The 17,698-nt window shown below is 37.5% G+C and overlaps 1 protein-coding gene across 1 annotated transcript in view; it reads left to right on the top strand.

The window, feature by feature from the left end:
* Positions 1-17,698, top strand: part of ANOS1 (anosmin 1) — an 892,203-nt gene that overhangs the window by 508,968 nt on the left and 365,537 nt on the right. The gene's annotated exons all lie outside the window — the stretch shown is intronic.

The raw sequence follows: 17,698 nt of genomic DNA, 5'->3' as shown, positions 1-17,698 counted from the left end.
ATTCATCCCCACCTTCTCAATCTCAATCTGACGTTGTGGGTGTTAGAGTTCTGATCCCCTTTAGGCACCTATACTCTGAGGATATACTCAATGTTCTGCAGGAGGCCAAAAAACCCGGTACTAGGAGAAACTATTTATCTAAATGGAAAAGATTCTCCCATTGGTACCTTAAGAGTAAAAGCTTCTGTTCCAGTGGTCTTTTCCTATCTGTGTGAGTTACTGCATCTCTCTGCCATTTCTGCTTGCCTCCTCTTGACTCCACCTCTGGCATTTACGTTAGATGTCAAGCTGTTTCTGAAAGGGGTCCTTCATATTAGACCTCCTGGTAAGCCCATTCCTCCACCTTGGGATCTTAACTTTGTGCTGGAAAATCTTACACTAGCTCCCTTTGAGCCAGCCCATTCTTCCTCTCTTAAATTATGTACTTGGAAAACAGTCTTGTTAGTGGCTCTCACTTCTTCCAGGAGGGTCTCTGAGATCCAAGCTCTTATGTCTTCACCTCCCTACCTTGTTTTCCATAAGGATAGGGTTTCCCTAAGAACTAACCCTACCTTTATTTCAAAAGTAGTTAATGAAATATCCTTAAACCAGACCATAAATTTGCCTGTTTTCTACCCTCAGCCACGGAACTCCTCAGAAAGGACCTTGCATTCCTTGGATGTTCATAGGCAACTGAGGTTCTGCTTAGACAAGATCAAATCCTTCAGACAGTCTGATTGACTATTTGTCTCCTTTCATCCTAGGACCCTAGGCAAGGCCATGTCAAAAGAGACAATTGCCTCTTGGATTTCTAAGGCTATTGCCTTTTGCTATTTATTTCATGGAAAACAACTGAGTTCATCCTTCAAGGCCCTTTCCACCAGCACTGCTTCCTCTTCAGCAGCCTATTCCAAGGGCATTGATTACTCTTCTCTTGTGTAGGCAGCAACTTCATCCTCTGTACATGCCTTCACCAAGCATTACAAATTAAACTCCATCTCCAGGGCTAGAACTGGGTTTGCTAGGTCTATTCTGCATGGTCTCATAGATTCTGCTTCCCCACCTGCCCCCCATATTACTGCCTAGAGGGCTTTCATACTCTCCCTTAGGTTAAGAATACTGCAACATGAGAATAGAAAGACATATAATAGTTGTGTAAGACCAATGAAACAAACACACCTGGGAAGGCTGAAATAGAACTCTTCTTATTCACACAAAACCATTAAGCACTTTCGTCCCTCACACAGGAGACTTCATCAGAATAAAAACTATTAGAGTGACTGTAGTTTTTATTCTGATGAAGTCTCCTGTGTGAGGGACGAAAGTGCTTAATGGTTTTATGTGAACTTTTAATAAAGAAGAGCTCTATTTCAGCCTTCCTGGGTGCGTTTCTGTTTCATTGGTTTTGTGTGGGTTATAGCTGTGCAAGAACTTACCATAACCATAGATGTCCTTCTCTTCCATGTTTCAGTATTCAATCCCACCCACCTACCCTCCTTCTCATTTAACCATATTATAAACTAGGTCTTTTCCCTGACTACTGACTTTGTGTCTGGGAGGGGTTTTATACCACCTCTTGTTCTTCCTATTCCTGGGGGCTCTCTCTATGTAGCAACCAGTTCTGAACTGAGTACATGCAGATGTCACAGATATAGCCAGTGTCAGTTTATGGATTTTACATGCAGCACCGCATGTACCTCTGCTTTCATGACTTTGGTATACTGGAGGGATGTCCAGTACTGCAGGCAGCAACTGCCTAAGGTTAAGAATACTGCAACTTGGAAGAGAAGGACATTTATGGTTATGGTAAGTTCTTGCACAACTATTCTTTAAGTTCCCTCTTATTTCACCTGCCCCTTGTTACTCACGTATGATTACAGTCAGTCAATAATGCCAGTAATTACCGTTTCATTCTTCTTACTGTTCAGAAAGTGCATTGTGATGTTAGACTTGTTGCTCTATTAACTTGCATGTTACATGGCACATATCAAAAAAGTAGGGAGGGTTTTATTAAATTAACTGTTCTTTAACACACAGGATACAGTGGTAAAGAGCAAATTACTGTCAAAAAATATAATCATTCAGTAATGCAAGACCTAGTCACACAAGCGCTGACACTTCAAAAAAATAAACAAAAACACAAAGGAGCTGCCAGTGCCAAGAAACCAAGAACCAAAATGAAATGCACAAGTGCCAGAAGCCACATGACCCAACTCTCAAGAATTCCACAATGTAGTGAAATAAAGAATGTTTTTGTCGTGTGACTACTAAACCAGTTATTTATACTTGTGATATCTTGCGAAGTCAGTTCAGATGAAGTTCTGATTTTTTAGATGAAAGTGCATAACTTTTTTATTTTTATTTTTTATTTTTACTGTATTGTTAAATTCTTGAGAGTTGGGGCATGTGGTTTTTGTCAGTGGTGCATTTCATTTTGGTTCTTGACTTAAAAAAATAAACTGAGATTCAAACAAAACCAGTGAATTCCAAAAATTAATTGATGCACCTTTAAAGTGTGTTTTTTCTGCAGGAGGTTTTGTATCTATACCACCGGAAGCTGTGCCAACCATGTCTCCTAGGTGTGTGTGTGTGTGTGTGTGTGTGTGTGTGTGTGTGTGTGTGTGTGTGTGTGTGTGTGTGTGTGTATGTGTGTGTGCATATGTATATATATATATATATATATATATATATATATATATATATATATATATCTATATCTATATATATATATATATATGGTTCCCTATTAGAATCCTGAAACACTATAAGCCTGAAAGTCAAAATCCTGAAAACTAATGACTGAAAATGCAAAATCTCGAAAATGCAAAATCCTGAAAGTCAAAATCCTGAAAACACAAATTGGACATACTGACGTCATTGTGGCTTTGCTATTGTTAGCCCTGTGGTGTTAGGTCATGCGTTGGGTCCAGGTAAGTTTTATGTTAGGGTTAGGGGCGGTATAAGTGAGTTAGGGTTAGGGCGCAGGTTAGGCATGTATGCAATAGTGACAAATATTGGGGTTAGGGGCGGTTTAAGTGAGTTAGGGTTAGGGCGCGGGCCAGGTGAGTGTGCGATAGTGACGGACCTTAGGGTTAGGGTTAGGGTCAGGGTCAGTTGGTAGATATTAGTGTCTTTATCGTGACATATTAGCATTATTTGTGTTTTCAGGATTTTGACTTTCAGGATTTTGCATTTTCGAGATTTTGCATTTTCAGTCATTAGTTTTCAGGATTTTGACTTTCAGGCTTATAGTGTTTCAGGATTCTAATAGGGAACCATATATATATATATATATATATATATATATATATATATATATATATATATATAGATCTAGATATATAGATGTATATACACACACACACACACGCATACACATGCACACACACACACATAGACACACACATATATATTTATATATATATATCTATATATATATATATATATATATACAAAAATATATATATGTATAAATATATATATATATATATATATATATATATATATATATATATATATATATATATATATATATATATATATATAGATATATATATATATATATCTGTGATAAGATAATCTGCTTTTCAATATATTGATGCGCACATTACCACATAAGATTTACAATGCAATGAGCTTGCTTCAAGACATAATCGTGGAGCATGACAAACAAAAACAATGTTTTTTGTTGGAGGAAAAGCCCCCTCTGCACTCACTATATGTGAGGCGGCTGTTCCCTTAACTGTCTGCTGCTGAAATATACCATCTCAGAGACTGTGCAGTACTGGGGAAAGGACATATTCCCTATCCATTGTATGATATCAGTCAGCTTTCCTATCAAACAACACAAAACTGTCAGGAAATCCTTTGAGTAAAGTATGCACCTGCTGTGACATTAGTTGTCTTCAGAATAGGAGAAATACTTTGAGGTATGTTTTCAACATTTTGTGCTTTCAGTTCTTCTAATCCAGGGATTGCAATTTGAGTTCTTATAATTTCACCAGGGACCCCAGGCAAAGCCAGTTGTATAAGTATGGGAGTAGGGTAGATGGGCAAAGGGGGTTATAAAAGAACAAAGCAGGACATGCATCCAGCTCCTGCGGGAGTCATTAAGTCTCCCCATGTGCAGAAACTTGAACTTCATTAGTACAGAGGTGAAAGGTAAAAAACTGCCTTCTACTATTATTATTGTATATATTAGCAGAGAAATAATCTAACAGCAGTGGCTGCTTAAGCCTACCAAGGATGTCCTGTTAATACAGTAGAGTTTGCAAATGCAGTTACAGCTAGGCAAGGGGGCCAAGAGTAAGTAGCTCCACATAATCATGGATACCTGAATAACACAACAGTAAGCTAATGGAAGCATTAGTTTCAAGAAATGTGTTCTTATAAAATATTGGTAGACTAAAAGTGCACCCCCATGAACTCCAGTACTCTGTAGGTAACAAAACAATCTAGAGACACCATTTGTCTCCTCCAGAGCAGTTGAACTGCAGCAACCACAGAAAATGGTGGGAAAAAGTAACTTCTCATGGGAAACTTCCAGGAGCACACAATTCTAACTCCAGTGGTATGTTATAAAAAAATACATGACATCAAAGGACTTAGAAAACCAAGTGGCAGGATGCAGCAGTATTACCAGCAGTTAGCACAACTGCTACAAGGGGCAGTGAGCAACACCATATAATAGAAAATAATTATAATGACAAGCTGTAAGCTAAGCAACAGATGGCATTAGTCTCTTCCAAAGCAGAAGAGTTTATAGGGAGTACAGAAGAAACTGGGAAGAGGTGACTTCTTATAGGACAGTTCCTGTGACATACTGCTGTAACTCCAGTGGGAATCTGATTAACTGCTAGCAGCTACAGTAGTGGGCAGCCCACATTGCAATTAGATGCATCTAAAGTATCTTTGTTTTATATATCGCATCTGTTACAACATGATGTAGGACTGTCTCAAAGTATTCCTTTCATTATGAATTTCCTAGATCACAGTAATTGTTTTATGAGCCACACAATCCATTAAAATGTGCATGTTCTATATTTTATACATGTATTGGCACGGGTATTGTATTATCCCCAGCTTTATCCTTCACATCTAAATTTTCCACAGTTTGGTGCAAAACAACCAAGTTCATTACAAACAAAACTATTTCCTAACTGTCCTATGTAATGGAGTAGTACATTGATGGCCTTTAAAAAAACAATTGAAAGATGAAATAAGCATATATTTTCAATTTTCAAATCAATTTTATCACTTTTTCCATAATCCGGTGGAATTCATTCTTTTCTTCAGTGATTTTGTCATAAAAGTTGTGCATTTCTTTTTTAATAACTTGATCAGTAAGCATGTCAGCCTAGACCTGTAGAAAAAGATATCCTACTTCACTGAAAAAGAACATTAACTGTATAAAAAGAGAGACTTCTGTTTGTCCTATAAATCTGAAAAAAAAAAGTCTACTTTATATGGCAATTGGAAAAGAAGTACCATAAAATGAATGAGGAAATTTACCTTCTCTACTGTCACATCCAGTGATTTCTCAATATTTTTGCAGAAAAAAAATGCAGTTAGGTGGTCTCTCTTGTTTGCCTGTAGTTGATGAATGTATTACCCATCTAGTGGCTGGTTTTATTTCACAGAAATCATTTTGTCCTGTTTTCTCTATAGTTTTAATATTCATTATATACCAGTGTTGCTTTCTGTTCCATACCTTTCCATGTCTTCATCTGTCACAAAATCCAGGTGCTGCAAAACATCTAATAAGTGACCTTTTTTTACGATGTCAATTTTAATTTTGTTTTCCACTCAGATTATTGTCATATTTTGAACATTGTCTAAAACTTTATCAACACTGATCAAGCTGCTGTTAAATATCTGTAGACGTCATCAGTTTCCAGGATCCACAGCTACAGTAATGATGTCATCATTATCTATGCCCTCATCATTTCTGTTACTTGTCATATCTAGCATCTATCTTTCCAGAGCACAGTTAGCATAGCCTCTCCACTGGGAAAGAGTAGCTGAATTTCAGCAGTGTCCTGTCCAAATTTACTCATGTGTTTATAGATACTGCCTTGTGTTGTCCCTGCAAATAGAAGTGTGGTCTAGTGGGAATAACCTATTAAGATGTTTACCTCACAGATACAAGGTACAGGGTTTGATTCTCACCTGTGAAAGGAAAATTGTCTAGGCTTAAAATGGCCCACAAAGGCAGCTAGCTTGGTACTTATGAACACTTGAATAAATCAAAATAAAACATAAAGAGGTAAACTGCTATATGGCAGAGAGTACATCTATGGTCTCATGAACTGGACGGGGAAGAAACCAAGGAAAATATTCAAGAAGATGCTTAGCACAGAAGATTTCACCTTGATTGTAATTTTCTGTGGCACTGGGGATATCCTGTAGAGAGCAGTACTCTGAGGTTCACAAATGTCTGGGATAACACCTTGGAACTTCTGTTTCTGCCTTCTGATCTAAGCAAGTTTTTATTTGGGATAGAAGTGATTGTGAAACATAGTACAGGACACTAAACTGAAAAGTCCAAATATATTATGAAATGCTCTATTCATATTCGGTGTGGAAGGAACTCCTTGAGTCATTTCAAACTGTTTTCAGTTGCAGTAAGATAGAGTAATTTAGCAATTTTCAGATACTCCCAAGGGTAATTATGCCTGGGCATAAATCCAGCCAGTTCCATACTGAATAGACTGTGCCAGATACTTTTAATTCTGTTGGCAAGAACTCTGAGAAGAATTATGTTGTCCAACACTGTTAGTGAAATTGAATAAAAGTTACACACATTCCAGAGGCTTTATGCCAATAGTCTTTTTTGAACTATGTTCTACATTATATGTTCTGAAGGGACAGGTATGAAATTTGCTTTGATGTTGAGGTGATGTAATCATAAAAGTTTAAAGAGCAACATCTCATTATGTCAGTAACACTGCAAGTGTATTTTGAAACAAAGATCTGCTGGTTTCCAAATGCACAATACTGCACATTTCATACATGTAGGTAAACAGTTTTGTTTATTTTATCCCATTTCACCACATATTTCATATCTTAATTGTGGACAGCTTCATCCAATTGTCTAGATTCTAAATTTGCTTTTGGCTGCCCCATGTAAAGAACAATTCCTTAATGCTGATTGTTAATACTTCATTTGTAAAATTAAAAATTGTTTTTCCCTGAGGAGCTTTTCCCCCCGGGTCTCTGCTGAAAATGAGCCAAAAGCTCAGTCAGACTAATCCGGTTAACAAATGTAAAATAAATAAATAAATAAAATAAAGTCCTTTATAAAAAATGACATTCAGTAATATTCGGTACATAAACTAAATGCACTGTTTGAGTCTTCAGATTTAATGTGCCTACTCAATCCCTGTCTATACTTTAGTGATGCTATTTTCCTTAAATTAATAGGTTTGTCACATTAGTTTTGCAATTATTTTTTAATATCAGTGAAATTTGAAATCTATTTCTCTCTTTAGAAGGAGCATTACATATCACATTACATATCCATAAAATTACTTCCACAGACAGAAATGTTGCCCTGTACAGCTCATAAAAAAATATTTTGGGTCTGTTGAAAGGAAAAGTCATAATGAGTCACTTCCAAAATTAATAAGGAAATGTGCCTCCTCTACTGTCACATGTAAAAATGTACCTATTTACCATTTGATAACTGGATGGGCAGGCACATCCATAGACCCTTTTCAGCCTCTACCCAGGTACAGAGGCATGATTACAATGATTAAAAAAGATTAAATGGTAGACTCAGACACAAAAGCATCAAATGTTATTAATAGGATGTATAATTGATAAATGCTTCAAGAAAAACGAAAATAAGAAACTGTTAGAAATTTGCTCACAAAGAGGGTAGAGCTTAGGCTAAACGTTTCATGCACAAACATGATTTCATTGTCATTGCACAGGTTGTACAGTATGTGATATGTATAACAAAATTATGCACACGTCATTAACAGTGGAAGTGGGCAGCTGTCACATAAGAATTATGGTAATAGTAATTATCCATTGACTTTAAAAAAGGTACACATTACCTCTTTGTGGAGATGCTGAGCTAGATTTTAATTGTATCTGTGAATGAATCTTGGCGCTTTATTTCTGGTGGTAGTTTTTTCCACAGAGATGTGCTAAGTCTATAGAAAAGGCATTCTCCACTGTCAAAAGTGTACCGGTGTATGGAGATGAGTCTTACTGGCTGCTTCTTAGGGAGTGGATTTATTCCCTAAGAGAATATTTTCTTTGCAGGGATGGGTATTACCTCTCTTTTAAAACAGTGAACAGGAGGGAATGTAGACGATATTGATCTTTCTGTCACAAGACACCAACTAAGTCTCTTTAGCAGGTTGCAGTGGTGGGAGCGGGAGCACATCTGAGAGTTGGACAAATCTGCAAACTTTGTTTTCTCTGATCAGTAATCTTTGAGTATTATAGGCACAGAGGAAAAAAAACATTATTTAGGTTTGGGGAAGAGGACATTTTTGGCAAGGGTTGTATGAACTGTGGGGGGGGGGTGAGATATAAAATTTTGTAGTTGAGTTTAGCAGGGAGAATACTTTATTAATGATGTTATGTTTGTATTGAAAAGGATAAGGAAGGGTCTAAGAGTGAGACTATGGTATTTATATTTTGAGACATGAGGAATGACATTGTTTTAAATGTCTGTAATGGAAATAATGATAGGTAGCTGAGAGAGCTTCTGGGAGATGTGAAGAGATTTTTTTGCAGTTAATTAGAAGATTGTTGTATTCTGCTCAAGTGCAACCATCAGAAAAGGACTGTTAGAGCTAACATTGAAGCTCAGCCATATTTTATTGGTTTGTTGGAGGATGATATCATCAGTTTCATTGTGTGACGTTTAAGTTACTGAGGTCTTCATTAAGGTCATTAATGAAAAAAAATTGCACAATATTTCTCTAGCAATCATATCAGTCAAATGGTATGTCTTGTTTACCTATATATTTCAGTCTAACTGTGACAGTCAGCTTGCTCCTCCATTTGTAAGTTTTGTCTTATCTCTTCTGCAATTTTTGCCATTTCTTTCTCGCCAGCTTTAAAATTCAATAACTCCCACTGTTGCTTTTGTATCCTGACCCTTCAGTATTTGGCACAAAATTAAATTTTTTATAAAGCCTCCAGTAGAAGGACATTGCTGTGTTTGCCAACTGGAGCATCATCTCAGATTTATTTTCAGTCATTCAATTAACACACTCCAAGTAGATTTATTTGACTTGGATGTGGTATCAAGATCTCATAAGGCAAGAAGTGCATTACTTTCCAGCATCACAGTCCTCTTGTTTCCCATATTACAACATTACTGTCTTACTGTTTTCCATGTTATTATAATTTGTACCCATTTTCTCTATGCTTCACTTGTTCACTATTACTTTCATCAGTACCCCTGGAGCACAACTGGCAGTACTCTGTCCCCTGGGCAGAATAGTTGAATTTCACTGATGCCCTATCCAAAGCTCCCTTTATTTGTATAGCTGTCACCTTCAATTTCCCATGAAGGTAGGCCAGACGTGTAGCAAGACTAAGCTGGTCAACAAATTGAGTATATAAGTGACAATGACAACAACTACAAAAAATCAGCTGTAGGGAATGAACTAAAGAAGAAAAGCGGATGAATGAAACCATTCACGAAGACTGCTGTTAAGTAAGACTGCTTCTTCACTGTCTTACCTGTGATACTGTGATTAATCCTCATAGGTCCAGTGGCTTGGATTGACACGTTGGAATATCACCACATAGCTTGCTTTGTCCATGTTCTAAGCAAGTTTTTCTTTAGGCTAGACTTGACTATGGGACCTTGTACCACTTCAGGACAGCAAACTGAAGGGCTAATTAAACTACTGAATATAGCCTTTTCATATTCACTGAAATACCTTTGGTTATTTGAAAGCTGCTTGTAGCTGTAGAAGGTCAAGGTATCTCAATAATTGTTATATACTCCAGTGGGTAACCCCTGGTCACAAGCCCATCTAGTTCACTACTGTGCCAAATATTCCTAATTCTGCTGGCAAGCATTTTGACAAGAATTCTAACATGTATTTTAGTAAAATTAAAAACACACACTTTGAGCCAGTTTCCTTTTTTTTTCTAAATCACATTCTTGTTTATGTGCTGTTATGGAAAAGATATTACATTTGCTTTGATAACGATGAGATGGAATAATGAAGATTTAAACAGCAACATTTCAATATATCAGCAATGCTGTATTCTCTCATATGGATTTTCAATGTACATGTTAATGAAAAAATGTACTCAAATTATACAATGGCAAGTGTTCTGTTTGGTTCAATATCAGAAATCAGGTATAATAAGTAAAGATGAACACTCTCCTGTGGCTCAAAATGCTGACTAGTTAAACTGAAGTAGTTTAGTTTTATCTTATGAGCTAAGTAACAGGTGCCTTTTGGAAGATGTTTATAACTTCATAAAGTATCATCAGAACAATGAGAAGAAAAAAATAGCAAATATAAAGATGGATTATCCAGGCTTTACTCTTTAAAGATATAATGAAAGCTAGGGCACCAGAGCTCACAGTCATACTGTTAAGTAGTTGAAACAGTATTGACAATGCAGGAGAATGAAACAGGGTACAATGTGTACATTTGGAGTATTTCCAAGTGCATAAAATTAAAGAGGTAACCTACTCCAGGGCTAGAGCTAATTAAGCTGGTGGTGTTCTCTGTGTCAGTTGGGGGTGGGGTGGGGAGGATACCATAGCAGATGAAATGCTGCTTGTCAGGAGAAATGACAGAAGAGCCACTCTGAAACATGAATATGTAGCTTTGCCACTTTTTTACGTGGAGTTCTGTAGCCGTGAAAACAAAATGTTCAAGGCTCTGTCCCCAGCACTTTCCAGGCTGTGGAAATGCAAAGTTGCTGAGTGCCTTCTTACTTCATTTCTTTGCATAGTTCCGAGTAAAACAGATGCTGTACTGCTTTTCCAAAATACAGTCTATTTCACAGTTGAAATATGAGTACAGTGATGCTGCCTTTTTTTACATCCAGTTACAAAACTTGTAGTCCCGTGTTCAGTCCGAAGATCTTATGAAGGTTCTGCTTGTAGAATATTTTTAGTTTTGTAGCATATTGAAGGAAGCCATGGATAAGCACGGCATTATGGCATTAGCAAACTGTCACTTTGTGGACTGAATTAGCAGTGTCTTGCCTGATAAACTGCATGCATCTTCTGATTTCATTTTTTGACCATGTCATACACATGACCAGATTATAAGCATTATTGCTCAAGACAAGGCCTAGATCAAAATGAGACCCATCAAGTATTCTACTGCTAATGAATGGAGATCTATATGAACACCAATTATAGCTATAAAAAGGGATAGTCCACAGCCTGGATTGGTCATGTGCCATGGATTTGACCAGTAGTCATTGTTCTGGTATTAGGAGGCCGTAGTGCATATTTGGCTTTAATAAATGCTAATGTTGTCAGAGGATGAATATTGCATGCTGGAGAGCACTGTCCCATTCAGCATCATAAAAGTTGCTCTACAGGCCTCTAGCATTTTTATTTTTACCTCTTCTCATTCTCAGTATCATCACAATGCACCTAATGTAACAATTCATCAATTTTCTTAATACTGCAAGAAAAATATTCACTGCCACACCGACCAGAAGAACACAGACATATACTGCTCATGGTCTGATGCTACAATGTGTATGGAGTATGATTCTAGAGGTCAGCTATGTAAGCATGTAAGAGGCAGTGATATGTTACATTTACTTCATTGTTATGCCTTTGTTAAACAGGTAAGCCCAGTGGATACAAGTACCTTTTTTTGGGGGGGGGAGGGGGCAGAAACATTGCCTGGTTAAGTGACTTGCTCAGAGTTGAGCAGTTGCCAAATGAAGGTGGAAAGATTCAAACCCTTTACCATTGATTAAGGAAAGCAGCTCATTAACTTCACATAGCCTTACTCCTCTGTGCTGCTAGGTGTCAGTTTGGTGTCTAAGGCTTTCAGATTATTGGGTAATTGTTAATGTCATGAACTTTCCCATATACCTTCTGCACTATTCTCATGGAGGGGGGTTGTACAACTGCCATTATTTCACACAGTTGTGAAAGCATCTGACATGTCATGTCTATTTCCAACCCTGAGTTATTAACATCATGAAAATCAGTCACGTACTGCAGAAATGAACAAGGTTTTCTGAATGGATTCTGTATTCTGCTGCTCTGTCACTATGGGATATTCATCCATTATACCATTTACTCTTTTATCCATTTTAAGGTCTTAGAGGAGCTGTTGTATCCCAGTATTCAGTGAGTGCTAGGCAGAAGGACTTATCCTAAACAAGACACCAGTCCCTCATAGGATGCAGTTACTCACTCCCTTTCACACAAGAGACAAACAACTACACACACACACACACACACACACACACACACACACACACACACACACACACACACACACACAAAAATCACACACACACACATGCAGTCTTAAGTGCAACTTGAAGGAATACTATTCCCACATAAGGCATGCTGTGGGATGTGGGAGGAAGTTGGAGCACCCAACTGTAATGCACTTTGACACATTAAGGATGTGCAGACACTGCACAGAAGGCACTCCAGTGGTATACTGAAGTGCATAGCATTACTGCCTCACAGTGCATGGTTTTCTAGTTTTGTTTTCAGCTCAGGTGCATTCTTCATGGAGTTTTTCTTCCTGCATACCAGTGTCAACTGTCCACATTTTTGCAGAATGCTCCGATTATTGACTCATATTTTTTGTCTATTCATTATAACATTTCTGGCTTTCTGGCGAACAGCTGAGGACTGGAGTCACTAATAATGATATACATTTCAGTTACAGATTTCATATCCTTCAGAAATCCTTCATATCCATCAGAAAACTGCAAAAGGTCACACAGGAAGCCTTTTCCTCTGTTGAAACTTGGTTATCCGATGCCCAATTAATACTCAACCCAAACAAAACTAAACTACTCATCTTCCAACCCACCAAACATACTCAAAACAACTCACACTTTAACATCACAGCAAAAGACAACACCACTATATACCCAACTGAACACACCAAATTGCTAGGAGTGGAAATAGACAATAAACTAAAATTTGACATTCACATATCCATGACCATAAAAAAAGTCCACAAAAAACTAGGAGCTTTATACAGAAATAAGCAAATTCTCACCAAAGCAGCAAAGATTTCAATAGCAAATTCCCACCTTATCTCCACCCTACTTTATGCTTCTCCAATATATACCAACCTAAGGCAATGTGATCTAAACAAGCTAGAGACCTGCTACAACAAAATCGTCAAATTCGCTACAGGGGCATCCTACCATAGTCACCACTGTGTTTCACTTACTGAACTGGGCTGGCTTGAACTCCCTCACCTCCTTCAATGGTATCAACTCTCACTTGCCCATAAACTAGTAAACCATCCACTAAATGTCCCATCCCTCCAGAATCTACTCCAACCCTATCGCACCACCAGACCACTAAGATCCAGCAACAAAAATCACTTGCAGATAACTAAAGCCAATAACTTTGCTGGTGAAGCACTATTCTCTTGCACCATAGCCAAATTATGGAACTCCCTCCCACCCACAATTACCTCCATACCATCATGCACCCACTTCAAAACTTTATTAAAAGCTCACCTAAAAACATGCTGGCTATGCCCTTGCAACTCCCACTCTAATATCACCCACCCCATCCAACCACTACCTTTCTTTCCACCCCACTAACTACCTTGATTATAGTAAACTCAGATGCTCATAAGCCTAGTACTTATTATACAGCAAGAACTTCTTATTGTAACAGTTGTTAATGTCTGTTATGTACTTCGCAGATAAAGATTCTCGTTGTCTACTAATGTACTATGTTCTTCATCTGTAAATATCTTGTAAGTAATTGCTATGTTAAATTGTTAATTGCTATGTAATCCAATGTAACTACTGTCTGTTTATTTTAACTGTGGAGCTTTTCTCCCCGGGCCTTCGCTGAAAATGGACCTACGTCCAGTCGGACAGTCCCGGTCAACAAATGTAAATAAATAAATAAATAAATAAAATGCATGCTAATATAAATCATGTTATTCTAACAACTTTTAAGCTTATAAGTGCAATATTTAAAATCTGTCTCTATTTTTAGACCTTTGTTCTGGCATTATTTTAGACTTTGTCCAGATGTTTTGCTCTAAGACATTGAGAAGTATGCCTCCCTGTGTCTTCAGTGACTTGCCCATTATATAACTCCATTAAGAACTGAGAGTAGTTTTTCTGGAGAGGCAGCAGGACAATGAAAACATATAGGGATGTCAGTTCATCTTATTACCCCTTATAATCAGTACATCCAATATCCAATATCCGGTAGAGCATGGTGGTACATTGATTCAGTCCCAACCAGCTACACTTACAGCTCCACCTTTTGGATACTAATATGTTCTCTTACTTTCAAGTAATATGCATTCATTTTAAACCTTGCTTGTTAAAGCCTGGCATCTTGTGTTGTACACATTTGCAAAATGCTACAAATTCATATTTGATATCAGTAAGTTAATAACTTACTTTAATAACTGCATAATATGAAGATGCTTATTACAGTAATCACTGCTGGAGCTAAAAGTAGATTTTGTATGCATGTGTATTATGCTTCCTTCGATTCAATATCAATTTAAGTATTCTAAGATCAGCAATGCAAGATAAAGATATGCTTTTATTAAAGCCAAATAAATGAGAGAAATACAGATTTTCATTCTAAAGATCATTGCTGCAGAACATTTGTCCAGCAAGTGGAAAGAAGCTACAGATGCACATTTGTCTTCAGGAAGCTCTAGAAAGCAGTTAGGTTTGTGCAGTGTCCTTTCATATTTAGTTATCAGCAATAAGCTGGAAGCCTCTTTGTAAAGAAGAGTGTAACTTAACACTGTCTATAATTCTTTGTGCAGCTGAAGTGAATAGTTGCCTCTCTCACGTTTAGTCTACGGGTCACTTATTTGGCAACTCTGAAGCAGGAAAAAGTACTATCTTTGCTGTTTATAAGAAGTTATTGGGATTGTTAAATAGTCTGAGCATTGCATTTCCCTATTCTGGCATTTTCATTGCATTTTCTTTATTGATTCCTTTGGGGGAAAATATTAATAAGTTCTGCTACAGGAAATAAATTCTCCTGAGGGTTATAATATTTTGTGTCTTTTCAGATTATAAAGTATCATAATGAGCAGATACATGAGAGCTGCATTAAACTTAGCAGACAGATCCTTAAGTGAGATAGGAATCCAAAGGTCTTTATCGATCATCTAAAGTTCCAGCATTAGCAGAGGGATGCCCATCACTTGTTTATTAGAACATACCTTCAAGAAATTTAGGCTTTCCTTACCTTCTCCTGCTGACATGACTGAAAGAGGAAGTTTGAAGACGCTTCTACAAAACACAAAAAGCATCCAGAATCAGGATGTTTCTGGAGGTCCCACAACAGTCCCCACTGTTTTAAAAGAAGTTTTAGGTGGAGAAACTGTTTAGATGGTAACAACACTAGTGTCTGAAGCACAGCTCTGTATTTTAAATTCTTAAGTTATGCTTAGCAGCACTTCACATTTGTTTCTCATATCTGTAGGACCTCAGGAGGACATGGTCACTGGCCATTGGTTTGACGCTGAAGACTACTCAGGTCCATCCTTCTTTCTTATTTGTTGATTTTTAACCCATTGTATTAGGGCCATCTGAAGGGCAAACATCTGTCCATTGGATGTCTGAAGATACCAGTGAGATGGACCTTGCTAGATGGAACAAAAAGTGCATAAGACCCCCTTTTACATTGTAACAATAAAAAAAAATATAGACAATGCAGAAAAATATAATACAATACAACATGACAAAATTAATGACTCAGCACAATGATTATTTTCAGGAGAAGGGAGAAAGAATAGTTACAAAGCATTGTAAGATATTTAGAGTGCAAACAGAAGGTGAAATACTAAGGTAATATTAATGAGTGGAAAGATTACAATTAGGAAAAGTCATTAGAGGAAGGAGGCATTATTAAAGGTAAGACTGTCAGAACAGTTTGCAGAGTAGGATTTAGTCTAAGCGGAAAGGTAACAGTTTATATCTGGAAAAAAAAGTAAGACTGGAGAATTCTAGGACAATAAAGGGTAGAGAGCATGATTAGAGGGGAGAGGTGGAATGGGAAGTGGGTAGGATATAATGGTAAGTTTAGCCAGGAGAGCTGGAGAGAAACAGCAGTGGAAGTCATTAAATATATAGTCCTTTAGTTTGATTTACTATAGAAATCTACCTAAATCCCTGCCAGAGAACTATGCTTTTCTACCTCTGGGTGAGGGAAGAAGTGAAACAAAAGAGGTATACTGCATCTTGAAAATCCTCGGGCTCAGAGTGAGATGAAGATAACCCAGAGCACTCATCTGAGATACACTGTCTCCATGTGCTCAGCAGGACTGAAAAGTACTGGCATTCCAGCTTCAAGTGCTTCAATCTTACCCTGGAAAATACCAGGTTGATATCTCATAGCCACTTAATTTTACATTATGTACTATCTGTACTCATTGAGGCAAGCTCAACTACTGTGGGTGGGTGGGTGGGGGGGGGCATCAAACCCATTTCTTGTCCATTTCCTCAAGAACAAAGTATATTTTTAATCTGTTTAATCTCAGCCTGACCTCCTCATATGTTAGGTAATTTATTCAAGCATTTCCCTCTGCATCCTGTTGGAACCAGTGAATAATCTAATACAGTTTTTAAACAGTTCCTAAAAGGTAAGTTTTTTCTCTCTCTCTCTCCATCTGTCTCTCTCTCTCTCTCTTATGCACCTGGATGTTCAATATCTTCTATCTAGCATTTGAACTTTGACAAAATGAAGTTAACAGTGCCTCCTTTTGAACATAACAGCACAGTTGATGTCAAATACCTATACTGGAGGATCTTTTTCCTGTTGGTAATTACATCAGCGAGAAGGATCTCTGAACTGTAAACACTGATGTACATGCAGCCTTATGCATTTTTCAACGCACGGAGGACAGATAAGAGAAAATTTTGCATACATTGGGCATTTGTTGTCCAAAAATATAGTGTACATCTAGAACCACAGACTTCAAAAAGAACAGCACAGGTGTTTCATCACAAACAAGCACTCATTGAATTAGCAAAAACTTTCCACATAGTTAATAAACTGTATTTTCTACTGATAAGAAAACTATGGCAAGAACTTAAATGGACAAGTCTGGGTCAGCACAACTAGATAAGTTGACACCACTGCTGTTTTTGTCAGGAATGTCTCTGTCCAAACCATTTATGAAGTTACTGCATGGCCATTTATGCCTTCTGTAAGTACTCGGTATTAGGTGTCTACCCTAGTGCAGAACTTGTTACTGCAGTTTTCCATGGTATCCATCCACTCACATTTGAATTCAGGTGCTACACTACTTGATGCTGTCCTGTTCATCTGATACGTACCCTGCAGCAGTGGTACTTATGCAGCTGTGTGAATATGTTCACTATGACACGTTTCAGTACAAGGTGCTGTCCTGCAGAAGTGACTCTTACCATCCTTCCTTATGTGCTGCTGTTGTTAGGCCTGCTGCATCAGACCAAATCAGAATCTATGTTGGCATTAGGTCATTGTGAGTATGTGTGTGTGTGTGTGTGTGTGTGTGTGTGTGTGTGTGTGTGTGTGTGT

The sequence above is a fragment of the Protopterus annectens genome, chromosome 5.part0 (genome assembly GCF_019279795.1).
Source record: "Protopterus annectens isolate FY-2018-M chromosome 5.part0, PAN1.0, whole genome shotgun sequence".
NCBI classification, from domain to species: Eukaryota; Metazoa; Chordata; order Ceratodontiformes; family Protopteridae; genus Protopterus; species Protopterus annectens.
This window is presented reverse-complemented; position numbering and strand designations above follow the sequence as displayed.